This window comes from Mobula hypostoma, chromosome 5, assembly GCF_963921235.1.
Source record: "Mobula hypostoma chromosome 5, sMobHyp1.1, whole genome shotgun sequence".
Taxonomy (NCBI): Eukaryota; Metazoa; Chordata; class Chondrichthyes; order Myliobatiformes; family Myliobatidae; genus Mobula; species Mobula hypostoma.
Window position 1 is genome coordinate 38,056,296 of NC_086101.1, and position 24,669 is coordinate 38,080,964.

The following is a 24,669-nucleotide window of genomic DNA, read 5'->3' on the forward strand; positions in this document are numbered from 1 at the left end:
CAGGTGAACGCAGCAGGCCAGGCAGCATCTCTAAGAAGAGGTACAGTCTACGTTTCGGGCCGAGACCCTTCGTCAGGACCAACTGAAAGAAGAGCTAGTAAGAGATTTGAAAGTGGGAGGGGGAGGGGGGGATGTCAAGGCCTTAACCTCATTGCCCCATGACAGCTGTTTAAAGTTCTCCAGAAAGTTCCGCTCACTCTGCTCCTTCCTCATGCCCCCCAGTAAAGTCTTCCCTTCCTGATTTTCTCTGATTCCCTTTAGAAAGTCCCCATCAAATCTGCTTGCAGCACTTTCTCAGACGGTGCGTCCCAGAACACTACTCCCCGTAAGGAAAAGTTTGCTCACCTTTGCTCACTTCCTCTGTTGACTACCTCTGCTCCCTCTCTCAAACTCTTGCAACCACATTGATGCTAAAGTTCTTCTTTTGTTGTGATAAATGACTTGTAGAAAGGAAATGCTCAGAGCGTGACATCCAATTGCTAACGAAACAAAAACTTGAATCGGTTCCAAATACCAATCCTAACTTTAGCTTCTCAAGGCCAGATTGCAAAAACTCTACTCTGACCTGTACATACACACACGCACATTCACACATGAAAGTCATCTCTCCGCTGAAGAATAAAACCAAACATTTCTGATTAAATCACCAAGCATCATTCAGAGATGCTCCTCCGGGGCTTTTGTTTTTCTTGGATAGGTGCAGTTCCTTGAGTGGTTAATTACCCTGGATAAGTCAGCAATGGGTTCAGTAGGTGGATTATTCCTTTATTCCATCAGGATGTGATCCCAACGTTCCACCCCGGTGCTTCCAAAGGAGATTCCAGCCAATGGATTGTTGAGAAGAGCAGTCACTCCTGGAGCGTAAGAAACACACTTGTCAGTTTGCACAAAACAAGCCCGCAAAGGCAGGAAGGTGATAATGATGGAATATTTCACTGATCTTGGTCGCAATAATATTGGTCCTTTCCTTCTGCTAACAGTGAGCACACCATAGCCAAAAAAGCACACCAGAACCTAACATACCCTCTGTAACTCTCACTTCGGCTAGTGGCTTAATATAGCGGGTGATAGCCCCCGGCCCGGCCAAACTTAAGAAATCTCCTTTGGGTGGATGCTGCGCGGTATGTCCCCTGTTACAAATCAGTACCCTGAAATAACAAACTGTACACAATATGCGATTAAACGATTAAGCTTTATAATTCTTACTTTGACTATATGGTTAGTAAAGAAACAAAAAAAAGGGAAAAAAAGGGCCCAATCTTATTAAACAGTCTGCTGTGCATTGTTGGAGCTCACCGATGAGCTAATCTACTGTCGCGATGAGGCCACACTCAGCTTAGGGGAGCAACACCTTATATTCCGTCTGGGTAGCCTACAACCTGATGGTATGAACATCAATTTTTCAAACTTCCAATAATGCCCTCCCTCCTTCACCATTCTCTATTCCCATATCCCTCTCTCACTTTATCTCCTTACCTTGTGCATCACCTTCGTCTGGTGCTCCTCCCCCTCTTCTTTCTTCCGTGGCCTTCTGTCCTCTCCTACTAGATTTGCTTTTCTCCAGCTCTGTATCTCTTTCACCAATCAACTTCCCTGCCCTTTACTTCACCCATTCACTCTCACCACCCCACCGGTTTCACCCATCACCTTGCCTCCACCTTCTTACTACAACCCCTCATCTTTCTTCTCCAGTCCTGATGAAGGGTCTCGGCCCGAAATGTCGACTGTACTCTTTTCCAGAGATGCTGCCTGGCCTGCAGAGCTCATCCAGCGTTTTGTGTGTGTTGTGAGGTAGAGGGTGACAACATGCTGTGCAGAGTTTAAATTCCTTTGTGCGCTAGTCGCAAAAGATGTGTGCGTATGCACATGCGCACACCTTAGAGGAAACATTGCCAGATCCTCTACTTCCTCAGAAGGCTGAGGAAGTTCAGCATCTCCCTGATAACCCTCACCAATTTTTACAGATGCACCATAGAAAGCTTCCTATCTGGATGCACCCTGTGGCACGTGCTCTGTCTGTCACTGTAGGAAACTGCAGAGAGTTGTAAACTTAGCCCAGTCCATCGCACAAACCTGCCTCTCTCCAATGACTCTGCCTATTCTCCTACTTCAGATGGATCACTTGTACGGTAAAGATAAGCCCTTGATCTCGTCATGACCCTCTCACCTCATTGTCCATCTGTGCTCCACATTTTCTGTAACTAGCACTATATTCTGCAATCTGTTTTTTACCCCCCCCTTTTCCTGTTGTACTACCTTGGAATGGAATGATCTGCCTAACGTGCAAATGAAAACTTTTCACTGTATCTTGGTACATATGACAACAATAAACCAACTTCCAGTCACAGGATCTTTTACATCCACAATAGAGAAGATGTGGTTAACACTTGGAACCATAAGGAAGATTTCAATGCAAGTTTCTAGAGTGGAACTTGAACTTGCAACCTTCTGACTTGGAGCTGAAAGTGTGACACTGCCCCATGCTAACTTACTGTTTGTCAATGCACTGAACAGGAAGTGGTGTGACTAACAGGATATACCGTCCTTGCATAACGGATGTGTAGAGGATTGAAACAGTATGACATGACACAGAGAGCCCAGGCTGTGGCTGTAGCCTTTATACCAAATGAAGGCCAGGAATAGTTCATAGAGGATATTTTGCCATTTAAAGGAGGGACTCTGTGTACAGCTGACACAATCTGAGCCTGTCAACAATTATTTGATGACTTCTGCACATATCTCTTCGAACACAACAGTACAGCACTGGAAAAGGCCCTTTGGCTCTCCATGTCTGTGCTGAACACGATGAAAAATTAAACTAATCCCTTCTGCCAGCACACGACCTGTATCCTCCCATTCATGCCCAAAAGCCTCTTGAATGTGTAAATCATACTGGTCTGCAGTTCCAAGCATCCACAATTCTCTGTGTAAATAAAAACACACACACCTCCTTTAAGCTTTCTCCCCTCTCACCTTAAATGCATGATCTCTAGTATTTGACATTTCTACCCGGGGGAAAGATTTTGACTGTCAACTCTATCTACACCTCTAATAAACTTATAAGCTGTTCTCATGTTTCCCCTCAGCCTCAGATACTGCAGAAACTACAGCCCAAATTTGTCCAACCTCCTTATAGCTCAAATCCTCTAGTTCAGGCAGCTTCCTGGTAAACCTCTTCTGAACCTTCTCCAAAGCCACCACCTCCTTCCTTTTCTGGGGTGACCAGAATTGCATGCAATACTTGAAATGTGACCTCGCCAGAGTTTTGCAACACAACTTCCTGACTATTCATCAGCGAGCACCCGAAGTCGAGTTTGATTTTTCCTCCTGTTGGTTGATTTGGTCACTTGTGGGTCTTGAGATGACTGAAGAGGCCGATCTGTGATCTGCAAGTCCTACTGCAGTGTTGGCAGATGTATGTCATTGAGGTGGTGGTGGATGTATCTGGTTGGGCCTGTCCCAGTCTCTCCTTACGTTGAAGTCTCAGCAGCACGGTGGAAGTATTCTTCGAGCTGTGCAGATCCTCATAGACAGTCCTTCTCCAGCTTTCCCTATCCTGAACTGATTCCTCCCATCCATTCAGGTTGATGTGGCACTTCCTCAGGTGGGTCTTGATATCATCCTTGAACCGCTTTTCCTGCCCTCCAGCAGTGTGCTTTGCATCATTGATATGGCCAAACAGGAGCTATATAGGGAGCAGAGGGTCAGGCATTCGGATGATGGGCCGATCCATCGCGTCTGGTGTTGAGTCATGTGGCTATTGTGGCTATGGAGTTAATGTTAGCTTCCTCCAGGATGCTGAAGTTAGTACGTTTGTTCTTCCAGCTAACTCTCAGAATCTTTCAGAGGCATCTTTGATGGTAAGTTTCACAGGATTTTATGTGCCTGCTGTATGTTGTCCATGACCCTGCTCCATATAGCAAGGAGGGGAGGACTATAGCTTTATAGACCAGAAGCTTAATGTTAGTCTTGATATCTCAATCTTCAAAAACCCTCTTTCTCAGCCTGGCAAAAGCTCCACCTTGCCTATTCTGCGATTTATTTCAAGGTCAATGTTGGCTCTCGAAGAAGGCTGCCAAGATATGGGAAGCCATCAGTGTTGTCCAGAGGGATGTTGTCAACTTGGATGGTTGGAGGTTTAGGAGCTTGATGTGGAGCAGTTTGGTGCAGGACTTGGGTTTTCTTGATGTTTAGATCAAGTCCCAGGAGCTTGTGTACTCTGGCACAAGCATCCATTATGCACTGCAGATCCTCCTCAGAGTGAGCTACGAAGACATTGTCATCTGCGTATTGGAGCTCCATGATGGAAGTAGTTGACACCTTGCCTTTCTCTTTGCCTTGAACCTGTTAAGGTTAAAGAGCCCCTATCTGTCCTATAGAGAATGTGGACACCTTGTGGGAGGTCTTGGCCTGTGAGGTGAAGAACAGTTGCAATGAAAATGGCAAACAGTGTTGGGGAAATGATGCACCCTGTTTGACCCCAGTCTCAACCTTAAAAGGTGCTGTTTCAGAGCCACTGTTGCTGATGACTGGTGCACTCATATCATTGTGTAAGAGCTCACATCATTGATGTATTTCTCCAGGCACACAATTTTGGACACCTGCTTAAGGGCAGGACAATTTACAGAGTCAAATGCTTTTGTAAGGTCTGTGAAAGCCATATATAGTGAGAGGTTTTGTTCCCGGGCTTTCTACTGCAATTGATGTGCTGTAAAAATCATATCAGATGTTCCTCTGGCTGGACGGAAACCACTGAAACTCAGGCAGGAGATCTTCTGCCAGAGGTGAAAGCCGGTCACATAAACTTCAGGTGAGTACCTTTCCTGTTGTAGAGAGGAGGGCGATGCCTCTGTAGTTTCTGCATTCAGTTTTGTCACCCTTTTTGAAGAGTGTGACAATCAGGGCATCCCTGAGTCCAGCTGGAATCTTCTCCTGGTCCCAAATCTTGAACAGCAGGTCATTCCGTGCCACCTTCCTTGAGGATTTCTGCTGGAATTCTATCAGGCCCAGCGACCTTGTTGTTCCCCTGTTTCTTGCAAGCCACCTGCACCTCTTTGGTACTAGGAGGCTTACTCATGTCATCCTTCATGGGTCGTTGTGGGAGCTGGTTGATGACTTCAATGTCAACAGTGGTGTTAGCATTAAGTGTTCCTTCCATCAAGAATTGATGGCATCGTTATCCTTTAGCAGCCTTTGTCCATCTTTGGAGTGAAGCGGGTTTAGGTCATGATGGCTTGGACAATACACTGCCTTGGTGGCAATAAAGAAACCCCTGAAATCACCAGAGTCAGCAAGCTGCTGTATTTCTAGGGCCCTCAGTCGACCACTGATTTCTTATTTCCCTTACTTAGCTTTGGAGTGGGCTTCTCTCTTTGCCTTGCAGTTGATGTCCTTCTGCCAGGCACAGAAAGCTTTCCTTTTGTTGCTGATTAGCCCTTCTATTTCATTGTCATTCTCATCAAACCAATCTTTGTTTTTCCTGGTCTTGTATCCAGTGATGTTTTTACAAGTATTAAGGATGGTGGTCTTTGGTGTGGTCCAGTGTGCTTCAATGTCCTCAGGATACTGCTTTGGGAGTCTTTCAGAAAAGGCAGCCTGGAGATGTTGTACCTTTGTTGTGACTTTTAGGCTCTCGATGTTGAACCTGGGATGGCTCAGCTTCTTTTGCACTCTACTCCTCCGCTTGATTTTGATGGTCATTTGTGAGCGAATAAACCAATGGTCTGTCCAGCCATCAGCAGCACTGATCACGGCTCTTGTATTCTTTACATCTCTGCGATCCCTCCTCCGAATAATGACATAACCCATAAGATGCCAAGTCTTTGAACAGGGATGCATCCACGGAGTTCTTACCTTATTTGTCTGACGGAACAGGGTGCTGGTGATGTTCAGATCATACTTGGAGAGTATTCCACTGGAGTTGATGTTGCCAACACCTTCTTTCCCAATTGTGCCTTTCCAGGAGTCGCTATCCCTGCCAACTCTAGCATTGAAGTTTCCAAGAAGTATGGCCTTATCTTCCTTGAGAATATCTGATAGTATACAGTCTAGGTCAGTGTGCAAGGTCTCCCTTAACATTGTCTGGTGAATCTAGGATTGGAACATCGGCTCTCAGAGCTGTATCCATTTGGTTGTTAGTGAGCTTAAAGTGCATGGTCATGAGGCGTTCCTTGATGCTAAATGGCAATTCAGAGAGGTGACTGATCATGCTGTTCTTTATGGCAAATCCAACTCCATGGATTCTGAGTTCATACGCTGATTTCCCCTTCCAGAAAAAGGTGTATTCACCATTCTCTTCCGGGGTACCACCACCTTGTCATGGTGGAGAGGCTTGTGTGATCCTGAGAATGATGCCGCCTGGAGCTTAGCTCCTGGTAGGGTCACCCATGGTGGTAAGGTCAAAGGGGAGAATCGTTTCCATGGATGCTGCCCGACCTGCTGAGTTCCCCCAGCCTGTTGTGAGTGTTGCTTTGACCCCAGCATCTGCAGAGTAGTTTGTGTTTACTACTTCCTTATTAACTCTCGTTTAATTCCATTTGTTATTGACTGTAACTATGATTCCATCGCAATTTCCGACCATGTGCCTTTGAAACTTTCTATCAAATTAATGGATACATTTTCTAACAGTAGACAATGGCAGTTTAATTCTACTCTTCTTCAAGATTCGAAATGTGTTAATTTCATTAAGGATCAGATCGATTTTTTCTTTTCAACAAATGCTATGGAAGAAATTTCTAGGGGAATATTATGGGACACTTTTAAAGCATATATACGAGGACAAATTATTTCATATTCTGCTGGACTGAAAAAAACAAATTAATAATGAAATACAAATGCTGGTTGATAAGATCAAAGAAATTGACAAGGAATATTCTACTGCTCCTAGTAAGGAGCTTTATAAAAAGAGAGTTGAGCTTCAAATGGAACATAGCTTATTACTAACATCCTCGATCGAAAATCAGTTAAGTAAAACTAGGAGTCAGTTCTACATACACGGTGATAAATCTGGCACATTATTGGCTAATCAAATGAAAACTGCTTCGGTTAAACACCAGATTCTTAAGATTTGTAAAAGTGATGGTATCCTGACCGTTGATCATGATGAGATAAATAAATCCTTTCAAGAGTTTTATACTTTACTACACCAATCAGAATTTCCTGATGATTTTACTATAATGCACAGATTTTTAAGGAAATTGAATTTTCCAAAATTATCATTAGAAACTCCCATTACTGAAGGTGAAATTAAAAATGCTATTTTTTGATGAATTCAGGTAAAGCACCTGGTCCAGATGGTTTCACAGTAGAATTTTTCAAGTCTTTTTCTAATATTCTCTCACCTTGGCGAAATAGAATTTTTAAGGATGCATTATCTTTTGGTAAATTACCACAGTCCTTTTATGGTGCTTCTATTTCCTTAATTCTTAAGAAAGATGAAGATCCCACTGAATGTGCATCATATAGGCCTATATCTTTGTTGAATGTAGATTCCAAGATTTTTTCTAAAATATTAGCGACCAGATTGGAAAAAGTATTGCCTCAAATTATTTCTGTTGATCAGACGGGATTTATTAAAAATCATTATTCTTTTTATAATATTAGGAGATTAATGAATATTGTTTATACTCCTTCATCTAGAAGTCCAGAATATGTCATTTCAGTAGATGCTGAGAAAGTGTTTGACAGGGTTGAGTGGACATATTTATTTAGTGTGCTTGAAAAATTTAATTTTAGTCCGACATTTGTATCTTGGATTAAATTAATATACCTTACCCCTTCAGCATCGGTATTTACCAATAATCAAAGATCTCCCTTTTTTCAGTTGTTTCGCGGTACTAGGCAAGGTCGTCCTCTTAGTCCATTGCTATTTGATATTACTTTAGAACCTCTGGCCATTGCCATTTGTGAATCAACTAATATATTTGGTATTATCCGTGGGAATGAAACACGTAAGTTATCACTATATGCTGATGATTTATTACTATATATTTCTAAACCCGAAAAATCTATTCCAGCTCTACTATCCTTGCTTGATAAGTTTCATAATTTTTCGGGCTATAAATTGAACCCTAATAAGAGTGAACTCTTCCCTTTAAATATGCAGGTTCCAATTTATAGATGTTCACTATTCAGACTGGTTAATGATTATTTTACTTATCTGGGTGTTAAAATTACTAAGAAACACAAGGATTTATTCAAGCATAATTTTTGTTTACCTTTAATTGATCAAATTAATCAAATTTTTATTAAATGGTCTCTATTGTTTCTATCAATGCTTGGTTGAATTAATGCTATTAAGATGATTCTCCTACCAAAATTTTTATACTTGTTTCAAGCATTACCAAGTTTTATTTCCAAATCCTTTTTGGTACTTTATATTCTAAAATCCCTTCATATATATGGCAGAGCAAAAATCCTAGATTAAGCAAAAAATATTTACAGAAGTCTAAAAAGGATGGTGGTTTGGCTTTACCAAATTTTAGATTTTATTATTGGGCAATTAATATCCGATATTTAATATTTTGGACACAAGATTTGCATATAACTTTACGCCCACAATGGGTAAACCTGGAATGTAAATCTATACAAGGATTTTCTTTGACTTCCATTTTCGGGACTTCTTTACCATTTGTTATTTCTGAATTAAATAAACAAATGGTTAGTCCAATAATTAAACATACAATCCGAATATGGTTTCAATTTCGTAAATTTTTTGGCTTGACCCAATTTATTTTATTAAGCTCTATTACGTCTCATTTTTTCTTTCAACCTTCCATTATAGATCAAGCTTTTTCGGTATGGAAAAGGAAGGGTATATTAAGCTTTCGTGATTTATTTTTGGATACCTGTTTCATGTCTTTTGAACAGTTATCTAATAAATATAATTTGCCTAAGTCTCACTTTTTCAGATATTTACAAATTAGAAACTTTTAAAATATTAATTTACCCACATTTCCAACTTCACATCCAATTGATATTACGGAAAAAATTGTGGGTTTAACTCCTTTTCAGAAGGGTTTAATAGCATTCATTTATGATTTGATTATGAAAATAAATTCAGGTATATGTGATAAAATTAAGGTTGAATGGGAAAGAGAACCTCAACTTCATTTACCTATAGAAAAATGGGAACATTTTTTCAATTAGTTAACATGTCCCCTTTATGTGCTAAACATACATTGATACAATTTAAGGTAGTGCATAGCGCACGTATGTCTAAAGACAAATTAGCTCGTTTCTAGTTACATATAAGCCCAATTTGTGATAGATGTCACTCTGAAGTTGCTTCCTTGACTCATATGTTTTAGTCTTGCCCTTTCTTGCATAAATATTGGAATGATATCGTTTCTACTGTTTTGCATATTAATTTACAACCACACTCTGTTACTGCAATTTTTGGGTTACCAATGATGGAAGATGGTTATTTATCCCCTTCATCCTGTCGGATGATTGCTTTTTTAACATTAATGTCTAGAAAATTTATCTTATTGAACTGGAAAGAGGTCAATCCCCCTACTACATTTCAATGGTTTTCTCAAACTATCTCTTGCTTAAATTTAGAGAAAATTAGAAGTGGTACCTCAGACCCTTCGATTAAATTTGAAGAAACTTGGAGACCATTTATTCAACATTTCCATATGATGTAGCTTGACCTTTTCAAATCCTTTTTTTAAAAGAACTTAAATACACGGATAGAGGAGTGGAGTTAACGACATTAATAATTCTATCCAATGTAATATGCTAGCCAGTGTTTTTTTTCTATAGTTCTGTTTTTTTTAGTTTTATTTACAAACGTTTGTAGTTTAGGTTAATTATTTTTTTTTCTTTTCTAATTTGGATTTTTTTTTTAAAGAGTTTTTCTCATTTATCCCTCTACCATATTTAATTATATTTAGAGTTTGGGAAACTTTATACATCTATTATTTCCAATGCTATATTTGCAATGCCAGTTATTAATAATGTAATCCCAATCTCTGTTCATTAATATTGTTATGTTTGTAATTCTGAAAATTAATAAAAAGATTGGAAAAGAAAGAACAAAGGAGACAAGACATTGCAGAAGGTTGTAGACTCAACCTATGATTGGCACCATTGAAGACAGCTTCAAGGGGCACTGCCTGAAGATGGCATCCATCCCTAGTGGCCCTCACCACCCGAAACATGACTTCTCATTAGTACCGTCAGCGAAGAGCCTGATTCAGAAACCACCAAATACCTGAGCAGCCCAAGAACACTACCTTGTTATTCCTTTATATTGTACTATTTATTTTTTTTAGAATTTAAGTAATTTTTTGTCTTTGCATTGTACCGCTGGTCCAAAACAATGAAGTTCACATCATCTAACTCAGTGACATGTATCCAATTCTCTGGTGATAAATGAAGGCGAACACATGCCCAGAAGTATGGTGACGGGGACACAATTTAATATCATGCCCAAAGAGTGGTATCTCCAACAGTGCAGGATTCCCGTCGCAGGAGAGGGAGAAAAGATGCATAAAGTACAAACTCACATGTTTACTGCACCACTCCTTCATAACCTACACTTGCATCAACACACGTCAGAATCACTGAAACTTTGTCCGTTGTGCATGAGAACTTATTAAAAAAAAGGAGTAGCCCACTTGCCCCCCTCAAGTCTGTCCTGCCATTCAATAAGCTGGCCTCAGCTCCTCTTCAGTGCCAATATTCCCTGATCTTTCTATTTCTCTTTAAATACCTTCCCTCCAGCGATCCCGTTTCCTTAACCCTCCAGAGGGTGGTGAATTCGAGACTTATCACCCCCTGTAGGAAGCTGCCATGCACCTCAGTTTGAAATGATCAACAGCACCCCAACAAGTCTGCAGGCACTGTAAAACTGAAGCAATATGGCCAAAGAAACCTGCTCCAAGCCCTGTGAGAGTGACCTGGTAGACAGCTTGCCCTGGCAAGAGAGACCGCCGCTGGTGAAGCTGTTGAAAATGGCAGTGGTGACCACTGGAGACGTCTTGCAGACAGCACACAGAACTACTAGATACTCTAGTAGATATACTTCTGGGTTGTGATCGCTGCAGTCTGCAATTTCCCTTTTAATGATGTTCGTTTGACCCAACTAAGCAATTTGACACTTTTGCGATCTCCTGGAGGATTTGGCACACTAGACTCTCAAGAGTCTAGGTACAGCCAGAGCAGCCATCACTGGGGGTGGATGCTGCATCAAGGCCTAATAGTGCAGACGAATCCGTGGTTGGCTCCATTACTCTGCATCGATTAAAGCACCAAGCAAGATTAAAACCATCGAGGATGAGAGTGGGAAATGAGCAGGTGTTTAGCGCCGTCTGTCTGTCTTTGACCGGTCTCCCTCTCTTCCCTCCACTACCATAGAGCGGGAGAAGCACACCAGCAAGTTCAGGAGCTGTTGTTGCCCTTCAGCTATCGGGCTCCTGGATAGGCTTCACTCACCTCAGCGCTGAACAGGCCCCACAGCTATGGACTCACTTTCGGGGACTCTGCATGTTCCATCTGTTTTTGTTCACCTTCCCCCCCGCCCCCACTAATTGCACGATTTAATCAAGGCATCAAAGCCGAGGGCGAAGGACGAGCTGGTGTTCAGCTCACTACTCTGCGAGGTTCACTTTCTTCAGCGCTGAACTGACTTTGGGCCTGTCAGCGGCGTCAGCTGAGCTCTACGAGGACGTGTTTCTCACAGGTCGGTGGCGATTATTTAAAAAAAGATAGCTTTGTGGGCGTTTGTCCATTGTACGGGGCCTATCAGCGGCGTCAACAGAGCTCTGTGAACTAGATAAAAGTACAGAAGGGATAAGCAGAGCGGCCATTGTCGGGAGTAGGCCAGTGGCGAGAGTAGAAGCGACAGGCTTTGGCTCAAAAGAGGCTTCAGCTCTGTGTACAGTGTCTGTCAAGGTTTCCTTTGTTTTTTTTTCCTCTTACTGTACTATTTAAAAGGCTGTGGTGTGTACTTCGTGCTGGATGTTGGAGAACTGGGAGATCCAGAGTCTCCCGAGGAACTGCATCTGCGTGAAGTGCATTCGGCTGCAGCTCCTTGAAGACCGTGTTTGGGATCTGGAGCAGCAACTGGGTGACCTTTGGCTTGTATGGGAGAGTGAGGAGATAATTGATCAAAGTTACAGGGAAGTAGTCACCGCGAAGTTACAGGAGGCGAGTAGCTGAGTGACTGTCAGGAGAAATGGAAATGGGCAGTTAGAGCAGAGCACCCCTGTGGCCATTCCCCTCAAAAAAAAAGTGTACCACTTTGGATACTTTTGTGGGGGATGAACTCCCAGGAGAATGCCATGGCGACTGGGTTACAGGCAGTGAGCATGGGTCCATGGTGCAGAAGGGAAAGAGAGAAGAAGGGAGAGGTAGCGATAGGAGACTCAGTAGTGAGGGGAACAGACAGGAGATTCTGTGGACGTGAACGGGACACCCGGATGGTATGTTGCCTCCCAGGTGCCAGGGTCAGGGATGTCTCAGATCGTATCCACAACATTTTGGAGAGGGAGGGGGAGCAGCCAGATGTCTTGGTACATATTGGTACCAATGACATAGGAAGGAAAAGCAAAGAGGTCCTGAGAAGAGAATTTGCAGAGCTAGACAGAAAGCTGAAAAGCAGGACCTCCCGGGTAGTGATTTCTGGATTGCTGCCTGTGCCACGCGCCAGTGAGGGTAGAAACAGGATGATTTAGCAGATAAACATTGTGGCTGAGAAGCTGGTGTAGGGGTCAGGGCTTCAGGTTCTTGGATCATTAGGCTCTCTTCTGGGGGAGGTATGACCTGTTCAAAAGTGACGGCTTGCACCTGAACCCGAGGGGGACCAATATTCTCATGGGCAGGTTTGTTAGAGCTGTTGGGGAGGGTTTACACTAATTTGGTGGGGGGGTTGGGAATTGGAGTGAAGGGACTCAGGAAAGGACAGATGGTAAAAAAGTAAAGATGGCGTGCAGTCAGACAGTCAGGAAAGGCAGACAGGTGATGGGACTTAGTTGCAGCCAACAGGCTGAGTATCAAAACATTAGGGATGCAAAATCAGAAAGGATAGCAAATACGGTACTCAAGGTGTTGTAGGTGAATGCGCATAGTAGAAGAAATAAGGTGAATGATCTTATTTCTTACTCCTTTTTTGTTTTTTTCCCCTCTTACTGTACCATTTAAATGGCTGTGGTGTGTACTTCGTGCCAGATGTTGGAGAACTGAGAGACCCAGAGTGTCCCGGGGAACTACATCTGCGTGAAGTGCATCCGGCTGTAGCTCCTTGAAGACCGTGTCTGGGATCCGGAGCAGCAACTGGGTGACCTTTGGCTTGTACAGGAGAGTGAGGAGATAATTATTACAGATTGCCAGGTCTGATGTTGCGGCCATCACTGAATCGTGGCTGAGGGACGGTTGTAGCTGGAGCTGAATGTCCAAGGTTACACATTATATCGGAGGGATGGGAAGGTAGGCAGAGGGGATGGTGTGGCTCTACTGGTAAAGAATGGCATCAAATCAGTAGAAAGTTGTGATATAGGAACGGAAGATGTTGAATCCTTTTGGGTTGAGTTAAGAAACTGCAAGGGTAGAAGGATGTTGATGGCAGTTACATACAGGCCTCCCAACAGTGGCTGGGAGGTGGACCACGGCTTACAACGGGAAATAGAAAAAGTGTCTCTTAAAGGGCAATGTTATGGTAGTCATGGGAGATTTTAACATGCAGGTCGATTGGGAATATCAGGTTGGCAAAGGACGTCAAGAGCGTGAGTTTCCTGAATGCCTAAGAGATAGCTTTTTAGAGCAGTTTGTCGTTGAGCCTACTGGGGGATCAGCTGTACTGGATTGGGTGTTATGTAATGAACTGGAGGCGATTCCGGAGCGTAAGGTAAAAGAGCCCTTAGGAACCAGTAATCAAAATATGATTGAGTTCAGCTTGAAATTTGATAGGGAGAAAGTAGCAGTATTTCAGTAGAGTAAGGGAAATTAGTGGTATGAGAGGAGTTGGCCAAAGTAAATTGGAAGGAGCTGCTGGCAGGGATGTCAGCAGAGCAGCAATAGCATGTATTTCTGGGAAAAATGAGGAAATACTCTCATGGTAAAATAGTACAACTATGACTGACAAGGGAAGTTAAAGCATAAGAAAGGGCATATAACAAAGGAAAAATTAGTTGGAAGATAGTAGATTGGGAAGTCTTTAAACCCTACAGACAGCAACTAAAAAAAATCATTAGAAGGGAAAATATGAAATATGAAAACAAGCTAGCAAATAATATCAAAGTGGATAGTAAAAGTTTTTCAAGTATGTTAAAAATAAAAGAGAAGTGAGGGTGAATATAGAACCGTTAGAAAATGAGGCCGGAGAAATAATAATGGGGACAAGGAGATGGCTGATGAACTAAATGAGTATTTTGCATCAGTCTTCACTGTGGAAGACACTAGCAGTATGCCTGATATTGTAGTGTATGAAGGAAGAGACGTGGGTGCAGTTACTATTACAAGAGAGAAGGTGCTCAAAAAACTGAAAGACCTAAAGGTACATAAGTCACCCGGACCAAAGGAACTGCACCCTAAGGTTCTGAAAGAGGTAGCGTTAGAGATTGTGGTGGCATTAGAAATTTCAAAAATCATTGGACTCTTGCATGATGCTAGAGGACTGGAAAATTGCAAATATCACTCCACTCTTTAAGAAAGGAGGAAGGCAGCAGAAAGGAAATTATAGACCAGTTAGCCTGACCTCAGTGGTTGGGAAGGTGCTGGAGTTAATTGTTAAGGATGAGGTGATGGAGTACTTTGTGACAGGACAATACAGTACAGCATGATTTCCTTTGGGGAAAATCCTGCCTGATGAACCTGTTGGAATTCTTTGAGGAGATTACAAGTAGGATAGATAAAGGGGATGCAGTGGATGTTGTATATTTGGACTTTCAGAAGGCCTTCGACAAGGTGCCACACATGAGGCTGCTTACCAATTAAGAGCCCATGGTATTACAGGTAAGTTACTGATATGGTTAGAGCATTGGTTGATTGGTAGGAGGCAGCGAGTGGGAACAAAAGGATCCTTTTCTGGTTGGCTGCCAGTGACTAGTGGTGTTCCACAAAAGTCAGTGTTGGGGCCACTTCTTTTTATGCTGTATATCAATAATTTAGATGATGGAATAAATAGCTTTGTTGCCAAGTTTGCAGATGGTACGAAGATTGGTGGAGGGGCAGGTAGTGTTGAGGAAACAGGTAGGATGCAGAAGGACTTAGACAGATTAGGAGAATGGGTAAGAACGTGGCAAATGAAATACAATGTTGGAAAATGCATGGCCATGCACTTTGATAGTAGAAATAAATGTGTGGATTATTTTCTAAATGGAGAGAAAATCCAAAAATCTGAGATGCAAAGGGACTTGGGAGTCCTTGTGCAGAACACCCTAAAGGTTAACTTGCAGGTTGAGTTGGTGGTGAGGAAGGCAAATGCCATGTTAGCATTCATTTCAAGAGGCCTAGAGTACAAGAGCAGGATGTGCTGCTGAGGCTTTATAAAACACTGGTGAGGCCTCACCTTGAGTATTGTGAACAGTTTTGGGCCCCTCATCTTAGAAAAGATGCCCTGGCATCAGAGACAGCCCAGAGGAGGTTCACAAAGATTATTCCAGAAATGAAAGGGTTATCATACGAGGAACATTTGTTGACAAGAGGGCACATCATCAGGATAGAGGGGCACCCTTTCAAAACAGAAGTGGAGAAATTTCTTTCGCCAGAAGGTGGTGAATTTGTGGAATTTGTTGCCACATGCAGCTGTGGAGGCCAGGTCATTGGGTGTATTTAAGGCAGAGGTTGATAGGTTCTTGATTGGACATGGCATCAAAGGTTATGGGGAGAAGGCCGGGAACTGGGGTTGAGGAGGAGAAAAAAAAAGGATCAGCCGTGATTGAATGGTGAAGCAAACTCGATGGGCCAAATGGCCTAATTCTGCTCCTATGTCTTATGGTCTTATGGATTCTGCAGCCTTGGCCTGCACCCATCAGCAGTGAACTGGCTCCGTGTCTGTGGCCTGCAGGCATCAGGTTCCTGACCCGGCTTCACTCGACTCAGCACTGAACTGGCTCCGTGGCTGTGAACTCACTTTCAGGGACTCCGCAATTCATCTTCTGTGTCTTATTTATTTTTTCATTGTTTGCATGATTTGTTTCTTTTTTCTGCACACGAGGTGTTTGTTGTCTGTTTTTTTTTAAAAATGCGTTCTAATGTGTTTCTTCATTTCTGTGGCTGCCTCCGAGAAAACGAATTTCATACAGTATACATACTTCAATAATAACCAATGCACTTTGGTGGAAGCTGGAACAACTGGAAGCCATTTGGTGATGTTGGCTGAGGAATAATAAATCACACTTGATGTGTACAAGGTCTGATTCCCCACTCAGGATCTAGCCAGGAATAAACACTTGCTGTGCAACACCAGTCACACAGTGACCAATTACATTACCTCTCACTTCCATCTCCACCACCACATGCCGGGCACAGAACGTATTAATAAAGAACAACAAACATCTTTCAGAAAATCTCAGGCTGAAAAATGCACCTGGGGTTTCTGCCAGAGCCTGTAAACATCAGCTGATGCCAGGTGCTGCTCAAAGATCAGTGCTCTTACTGTTGTCGATAGGTAATTCTCAGCCCAGAGGACTAGGCAGCGAGAAAGCTTCCAGCAGAGTGTTCAGGGAGTGCGGTAACGTCAGTGAGGAACTTGCTTTACAAGTTACGGAATGCCAAAACAGGCTCTTCAGCCCACTGACGCCGTGCACACCATTGACCCTCCCCGCTTACACAAATCCCATAATTTGTATTCTCCCTACAGACACATTAACTCCAAAGGTCTATACCAGTACTGCAGCCAAATAACCTACTGACCTGTTGGTTGGGGGAGGAAGGGGGAAAGGGAGGAGGGGGAAGCGGGTGGAGGGGGAAGCGGTTGGAGGGGGAGGGGAGGAGGGGGAAGGGGAGGAGATGGGAGTGGGTGGAGGGGGAAGCGGGTGGAGGGGGAGGGGAGGAGGGGGAAGCGGGTGGAGGGGGAGGGGAGGGGAGGAGGGGGAGCGGGCGGAGGGGGAGCGGGTGGAGGGGGAGGGGAGGGGAGGAGGGGGAAGGGGAGGAGGGGGAAGCGGATGGAGGGGAAGCGGGTGGAGGGGGGAGCGGAAGGGGGAGAAGGCGAGGGAAGATTTAAACGTCCAAACCATGAGGGAGGTCATGTGCAGTGGGTGAATTTCAAGCTCGGACCCTACTCCCTGAGAGTTTGTTCTGGTGATGATAACTGAAGGAATACTGATTCCTATTCATCTGCAATCCAACCGACCAGGGTCAGGGAACCCAGGCTTCGTGCGCATGTGTAACTTTCCACTGGCCTCCGGAGTCACTTGTGGAGTCTGCCTGCAGCCTTTTCATTCAAACAGAGCATCATATTCACTGTAGAGTTCCCTTCAAGCTGATTACCGTTTTGAGAGTTTTGTGTAACTGACCAGAAGATGAAAAATCTCCACTTGATATCCCTCCGGCTTTGATCTCCTTCCCACAGCACTTCAAGATCTGTGTCAGTCAGATGAGAGTCTTGCTGCTCCTGTAGGATGCCATCCCTGCATACAGTCAGACTGAAAGGCCTGTCTCTGCTGGACATTCTGTGGAGCAGATCAAGGTCCTACCATCTTCTTTCAGTGGGGAATGGTGAAACTTCAACCTGTTTAGACATTCAAGTCTGCCCGTGGTTCGTAGGTCACAAGCTGACAAAAGATAGCAACTTAATCTCAAGTGTGGTGCAGTTTAAAGTGACATCAACGTCACAAGCAGCTGAGAGGCAGCACAAGGAATGGACACAAGGAAGCTGAAACTGTTGGGCCTGGACACCTCCCTCTGCAACTGGATCCTAGACTTCCTGACTGGGAGACCTCAGTCAGTCCGGAACGGGAGCAGCATCTCCAACACCATCACACTGAGCACGGGGGCCCCCCAGGGCTGTGTGCTCAGTCCACTGCTGTTCACTCTGCTGACCCACGACTGTGCAGCAATACACAGCTCGAACCACATCATCAAGTTTACCGATGACACGACTGTGGTGGGTCTCATCAGCAAGAACGATGAGTCAGCATAGAGAGAGGAGGTGCAGTGGCTAACAGACTGGTAGAGAGCCAACAACCTGTCTCTGAATGTGAACAAAATAAAAGAGATGGTTGTTGACTTCAGGAGGACACGGAACGACCACTCTCCGCTGAACATTGATGACTCCTCCTTTGAGATTGTTAAGAGAACCAAATTTCTTGGTGTTCACCTGGTGGAGAATCTCACCTGGTCCCTCAACACCAGCTCCATAGCCAAGAAAGCCCAGCAGCGTCTCTACTTTCTGCGAAGGCTGAGAAAAGTCCATCTTCCACCCCCCATCCTCACCACATTCAACAGAGGTTGTATTGAAAGCATTCTGAGCAGCTGCATCACTGCCTGGTTCAGAAATTGCACCATCTCGGATCGCAAAACCCTGCAGCAGATAGTGAGGTCAGCTGAGAAGATCATCGGGGTCTCTCTTCCCGTTATTACAGACATTTACACCACATGCTGCACCCGCAAAGCTAACAGTATTGTGAAGGACCCCACACACCCCTCATACAAACTCTTCTCCCTCCTGCCATCTGGCAAAAGGTACCGAAGCATTCGGGCTCTCACGACCAAACTGTGCAACAGTTTCTTCCCCCAAGCCATCAGACTCCTCAATTCCCAGAGCCTAGTCTGATGTCTACATAATTTATTATTATATTGTAACTTGTCCTCTACTATTCCTATTGTCTTGTTTATTAATTTTTGTACTGCCCTGCACTGTTTTGTGCACTTTATGTAGTCCTGTGCAGGTCTGTAGTCCAGTGCAGTTTTTATGTTGTTTTACATAGTCCAGTGTAGCCTTGTGCTGTCTCAGATAGTCTAGTGTAGTTTTGTGTTGTTTCATGTAGCACCAGGATCCTGGAGGAACATTGTTTCATTTTTACTGTGTACTGTACCAGCAGCTTATGGTCAAAATGACAACAAACTTGACTTGACTTGACTTGACAATGGATATCATTTGACACCATCACTTTAGAGAAGTTGACCAAAATCTTGGTGAGAGAGGCCTGTTTTAAGGAGTGCATGGGAGAAACTCTGGAGGTTAGGCTCCATTTCAGTGGCAGATTCAGTTGTCTTCAAAAGGATTGTCAAATTCTGAACATTTCATTCCAACCCCAGATCACAATCCACAGACAATGGCCACTTCGCCAGGATTATTACTTCATGCCACTTTATTCCTCCCTCTCTTGGTATTAATTTAATATTGTCACATGTACCAAGGTACAGGGGAGAAACACATTTCACTCGTGAAAATAGACAATAGGTGCAGGAGTAGGCCATTCGGCCCTTCAAGCCAGCACCGCCATTCACTGTGATCATGGCTAATCATCCACTATCAGTATCCAGTTCCTGCCTTATCCCCATAACCTTTGATTTCACTATCTTTAAGAGCTCTATCCATCTCTTTCTTGAAAGCATCCAGAGACTTGGCCTCCACGGTCTTCTGGAGCAGAGCATTCCATATATCCATCACTCTCTGGGTGAAAAAGTTTTTCCTCAACTCCATTCTAAATGGCCCACCCCTAATTCTTAAACTGTGGCCTCTGGTTCTGGACTCGCCCATCAGCGGGAACATGCTTCCTGCCTGCAGCGTGTCCAATCCCTTAATAATCTTATATGTTTCAATAAAATCCCCTCTCAGCCTTCTAAATTCCAGTGTATACAAGCCCAATCGCTCCGACCTTTCGACATATGACAGTCCCGCCATCCCGGGAATTAACCTTGTGAACCTACGCTGCACTCCCTTAATAGCAAAATCATTTCAGAACGTAAGTATTTTGAGGAAGCGCAAGAGAAAATTAATACCAGAATGCAGAATAAAGTATTATGGTTATGGTTGCAGTTAGTTACAGAGGAAGTGCCATAGACAGAGAAGGTGCAAGGGCAATGATTAGATAGATTGTGTGGTCAACAGAACATATTTAATCTACAATTTATCAGCTTTCCCCAGAACCACTTTGGATGGAGGCACTTGCATTCCGCTGCAATTTGCCTATTGCCACAATAGGTCAACGGCAGATGCAATCTCAATGGCTCTACACACGGCTTTAGACCACCTGGACAATACAAACACCTATGTCAGGATGCTGTTCATTATCTATAGCGTTTTACACCATCATTCCCACAATCCTGATCAATAAGTTGCAGAATCTGGGCCTCTGTACTTCCCTCTACAATTGGATCGTCGATTTTCTAACTGGAAGACCCCAATCTGTGTAGATTGGTGATAATATCTGCCCCTCGCTGATGATCAACACTGGTGCACCTGAGGGGGCACTCTCACTCTCACCACCCATGACTGTGTGGCTACTTGTAGCTGAAATACCATCTATAAAATTTGCTGATAATACAACCATTGTTGGTAGAATCTCAGATGGAGATGAGAGGGCGTACAGGAGCAAGATATACCAGCTAGTTGAGTGGTACTAACTATTCTATTAATTATACTTTTTCTGTTCACTGCAGCGCACAGCCTGTAATTTCCCTTTGGGAATTGTGTTTTTGAACTGTCTGTACAACCTGGTGTCTTTGTGGTATCCGGAAGGATCCAGTGAACTGGACTCTGGAGAACGATCAGCCGCGGCAGCCATTGCTGAAGCAAACTTGGGCCCGGATCGAAGCGGTGGGGCCCGGGCCCAGGCACAAAACACAAACAATGTTTGCCCAATTTAAGCAACGATACAGATTATAGAGGCATAATAAACTAATCACAGAAGAAGGCCCTTTAGCTTATCCCTTAATCTGCTCCGTCCCATCGATCTGCACCTCTCATCCATACACCTGTCTAAATTTCTCTTAAGCATCGAAATGGACACTGCATCCACCACTTGCGCTGGCAGCTTATTCCACAGTCTCACCACCCTCTGAGTGAAGAAGTAACCACTCATGTTCCCCTTAAAGATTTCATCTTTCACTCTGAACCCATGACTCCTAGTTGTAGTTTCACCCAATCTCAGCGGAAAAAGCCTGCTTGCATTTTCCTTATCAATACCCCTGATAATTTTGTATACCTCTATCAAATCTCCCCTCAACTTTCCACATCCTAGGGAATAAAAACCTAAACTATTCAACCTTCCCCTCGGGTCCTCAAATCCCAGCAACATTAAAACGATCAAGGTGTCAAGGCCGAAGGCAAATGACAACCCAGTAATCAGCTCACTACTTCCCAAGCTGTGGCTTGCAGTCATACGACCAGAAGACCCCTGAATTAGGTAATTGAGTCTTCTCTGCCATTCCATTATGGCTGATTTATTGTCCCTCTCGACCCCATTCTCCTGCCTTCTCCCCATAACCTTTGATGCCCTGATTAATCAAGAATCTCTCAACCTCCGCCTTAATGATTTGCCCTCCACAGGCATCTATGGTAATGAATTCCACAGATTCACCATCCTCTGGCCAAGGAAATTTTTCCTCACCTCAGTTCGAAATAGATGTCCCTCTATTCTAAGGCTATGCCTTTTGGTCCTAGGTTCTCCCACTAAAGGAAATATCCCCTCCCCACCCACTCTGCCTAGGCCTTTCAATATTCAATAAATTTCAGTGAGATCTCCCTCATTCTTCTAAGCTCCAGCGAGTGCAGGTCCAGTGCCATCAAACACTCCTCATAAGTTAACTCTTACATTCCTGGGATCATTCTCCTAAACCTCCTCTGAATCCTCTCCAATGCCAGCACATCTTTTTATAGACACTGGGTCGAAACTGGAAGGTGTTAAATTGTTGTGGGTAGAGCTAAGGAACTGCAAGGGTAAAAAGACCCTGATAGGAGTTATATACAGACCCCTGAACAGGAGTAAGGATGGGGTCTACCAATTCCAATGGGAGATTGAAAATGCATGCCAAAAGGGCCACGTTAACAGGGAGTAGGGGTAGTGGTAGTGTGTGTGTGTGTTAAATGGGTTCTATTGTGTTTCTTTCCTTTGCGGCTTCCTGCAAGATGAATCACAAGGTTGAATATACTACAGATACTTTGATAATAAATGTGCTTTAAACTTTCGGACCAAAACATCAACTGTTCATCCCCCTTCATAGATGCTGCCTGACCTGCTGAGTTCCTCTAGAATTTTGTACGTGTTGTCCTGAATTCCTGACATCTGTAGAACCTCTTGTGTGTAGGACTTAGTTCTCGACGTCTCCAATGTACCAACATGAGCTCGGACGACAAAGGCCCTTCAATAGCTTGAAATTGACCTATAATGTGAATCTAAGATGACAGCACATGAAATAAAGATGAATGCATATAGAAAAGTAATTCAATGTGTGGTTAAAAGGTATTAAGAGGCAAGGAAAGAGAATTTTGGCAGGATTATATGCTACACTTCATGAAAAGGAACCCACAACTCACACGACAGCTCTTTATTCAAGGTTTGCACAGAAGATACTCAACAACTAGCCTCCAGCCTAGCAAAGGTCGAGCAGTGCAGATCAGAATCTCAAGGCCCTGTTGCTAAATCTGGCAAAGGTTCAGTACCACAAATTAACTGGACAGTGAGGCAGCACATTTGGCTGCTTTAACCACCAGGCGTTGAGAGCCTTTACCGAAAGGCAAAGCCTCGTGAAGTGGGAACCAGCAAAAGAGCAAATGTAGTTTGATGTCTCTGCTTTAAAAACTAGGCCCCTCTGCAATGGACATCTGAGACCTCTCGGTACTGTTCTGAGAAAGAGCCAGTTGATGGGGTTGTTAGTTCACCCTAACATTCTGGCTGGTATCTCTCTTGACCAATTACCAACAAGACAATGTGATCTGGCTGTGCACAAAACTGGACCCAGCTCCTGGATGAGAGGAGTGACAACAACAAAAAAAATTGCACATTGGTATGTGGAAGGGAAAAAAACAGTGTGAAAGAATGGGAAACTGTTTTCTTTGCAAAAAAAAAATGAAGTCACCAAAATCCAGAGTCAGATCCTGTCAGCTCCGACTGTTCTGAGAGTAAAGCATGAGTGCACTGAGTCAGTGCAGAGACGTTTGCCTGCAGGCACAGTCCAATTACTGGACACTGTTTTTGCCCTTAAAAGCTTATCATGAGATGTGGTATTTGAAGAATTTTATACCCTGTTCTTTCAGTAGTTGCATACTTGCCTCAGCACAGACATCTTTGAACTTGATTAAACTGGGCAATATTTTTAGCTTCTTGAAACCCCAGTAACTGCTATTGATGCTTAATTCATTAACATGCAAGAGCTGTTTCCACTCTCCAGCCGGCATAGAGAGATGCTTTTGACATTAAGGTGCTAAATTCAATGACTGCCACAAAATACCACCTCTATTACAATATTTTGAATCATTTTTAAAATCCTGTTTAATCACTCCGATTTATTTCACTTAAATAAAAATGCACATGCTCCTATGTATTTCTCTGTTCCGGTAATGAATTTCCAGTGGATTTCTTGCACCACTGTTGGAAACATAAGCACGATAGAACAGTGCATCGCTGGAAAGCCCATTTGGCTCACAATGTTGTGCCAATCTAGATACCAATTTGTACTGCGTATCACCCCATCCCCCCAATATTCCCTTCATATTCATCTGCCTATCTAAGAGCCTCTTTAGCTCCACCAAACTGCCAGCTTCTCCTGCTACCCCTGGTATCCTATTCCACTCTACATTAAAAAAATTGCCCCTCACATCCTTTTTTGACCACAGGCATGAATGTGTTTATATTTTTCTAATTTCCTAGGAGTTTTTTCTGTCTGTAGATAATTGGGACCCTCAGTCCCAATTATCACCTCTCCCTCCAAGTTTGAGGCACGGAAGGTAAAAGCTTAATTCATTTTAAAGTGTCAACTTCCTTGTGTTCTTGAACGAGGAACCATGGAAGTGGAGACACAGTTAAGACACAGGAGAGAAGTTCTGGACAAAGTATTTTATATCATTGGTTCATAGACCAAAAGAAAAAACACACTACTGAGATTATGCCAACTCTTGGAAGCTAACCAGTTAGTCAAACTTTCCAATTTCCCCTACAATTCCTGTTCCCCTTTGAACCTATAAAACATGTTCAAAATATCACAGAACAGTACAGTATATGTTCAAAAGATAGAACAGTACAGCCCAAGATGTTGTGCCAACTAATTAAATGAACTAATCCCTTCTGCCTACACAACATCACTATCATTCAATTTCCTGCACATGTATATGTCTATCTAAAAGCCACTCGAATGCCTCTTTTGTATTTGCCTCCACCAACACAACATGCAGCGAATTCCAGGCACCCACCAATCTATGTAAAAAGAAACTTGCTCCACGCACCTTTGAACTTTCCCCCTCTCATCTTAAATGCATGCCCTCTAGTATTAGATATTTTGAGCCTGGGGAAAAAGATACCAACTGTCTACTCTATCTATGCCTCATAATTTTATAAACTTCTAGCAGATCTCTCCTCAGCTTCTGTTTCTCTAGAGAAAAGAACTCGTGTTTGTCCACCCTCTCCTTGTAGAAAATGCCCTCTGATTCAGGCAGCATCCTGGTAAACTTCTACACCTTCTCCTAAGCCTCCACATTCTTCCGATAAAAGGGCAAACAGAATTGAATTCAGAGTCAACTATTAATGTTTTATCCATTAAACCATTCAACAACCAATTTTCTGC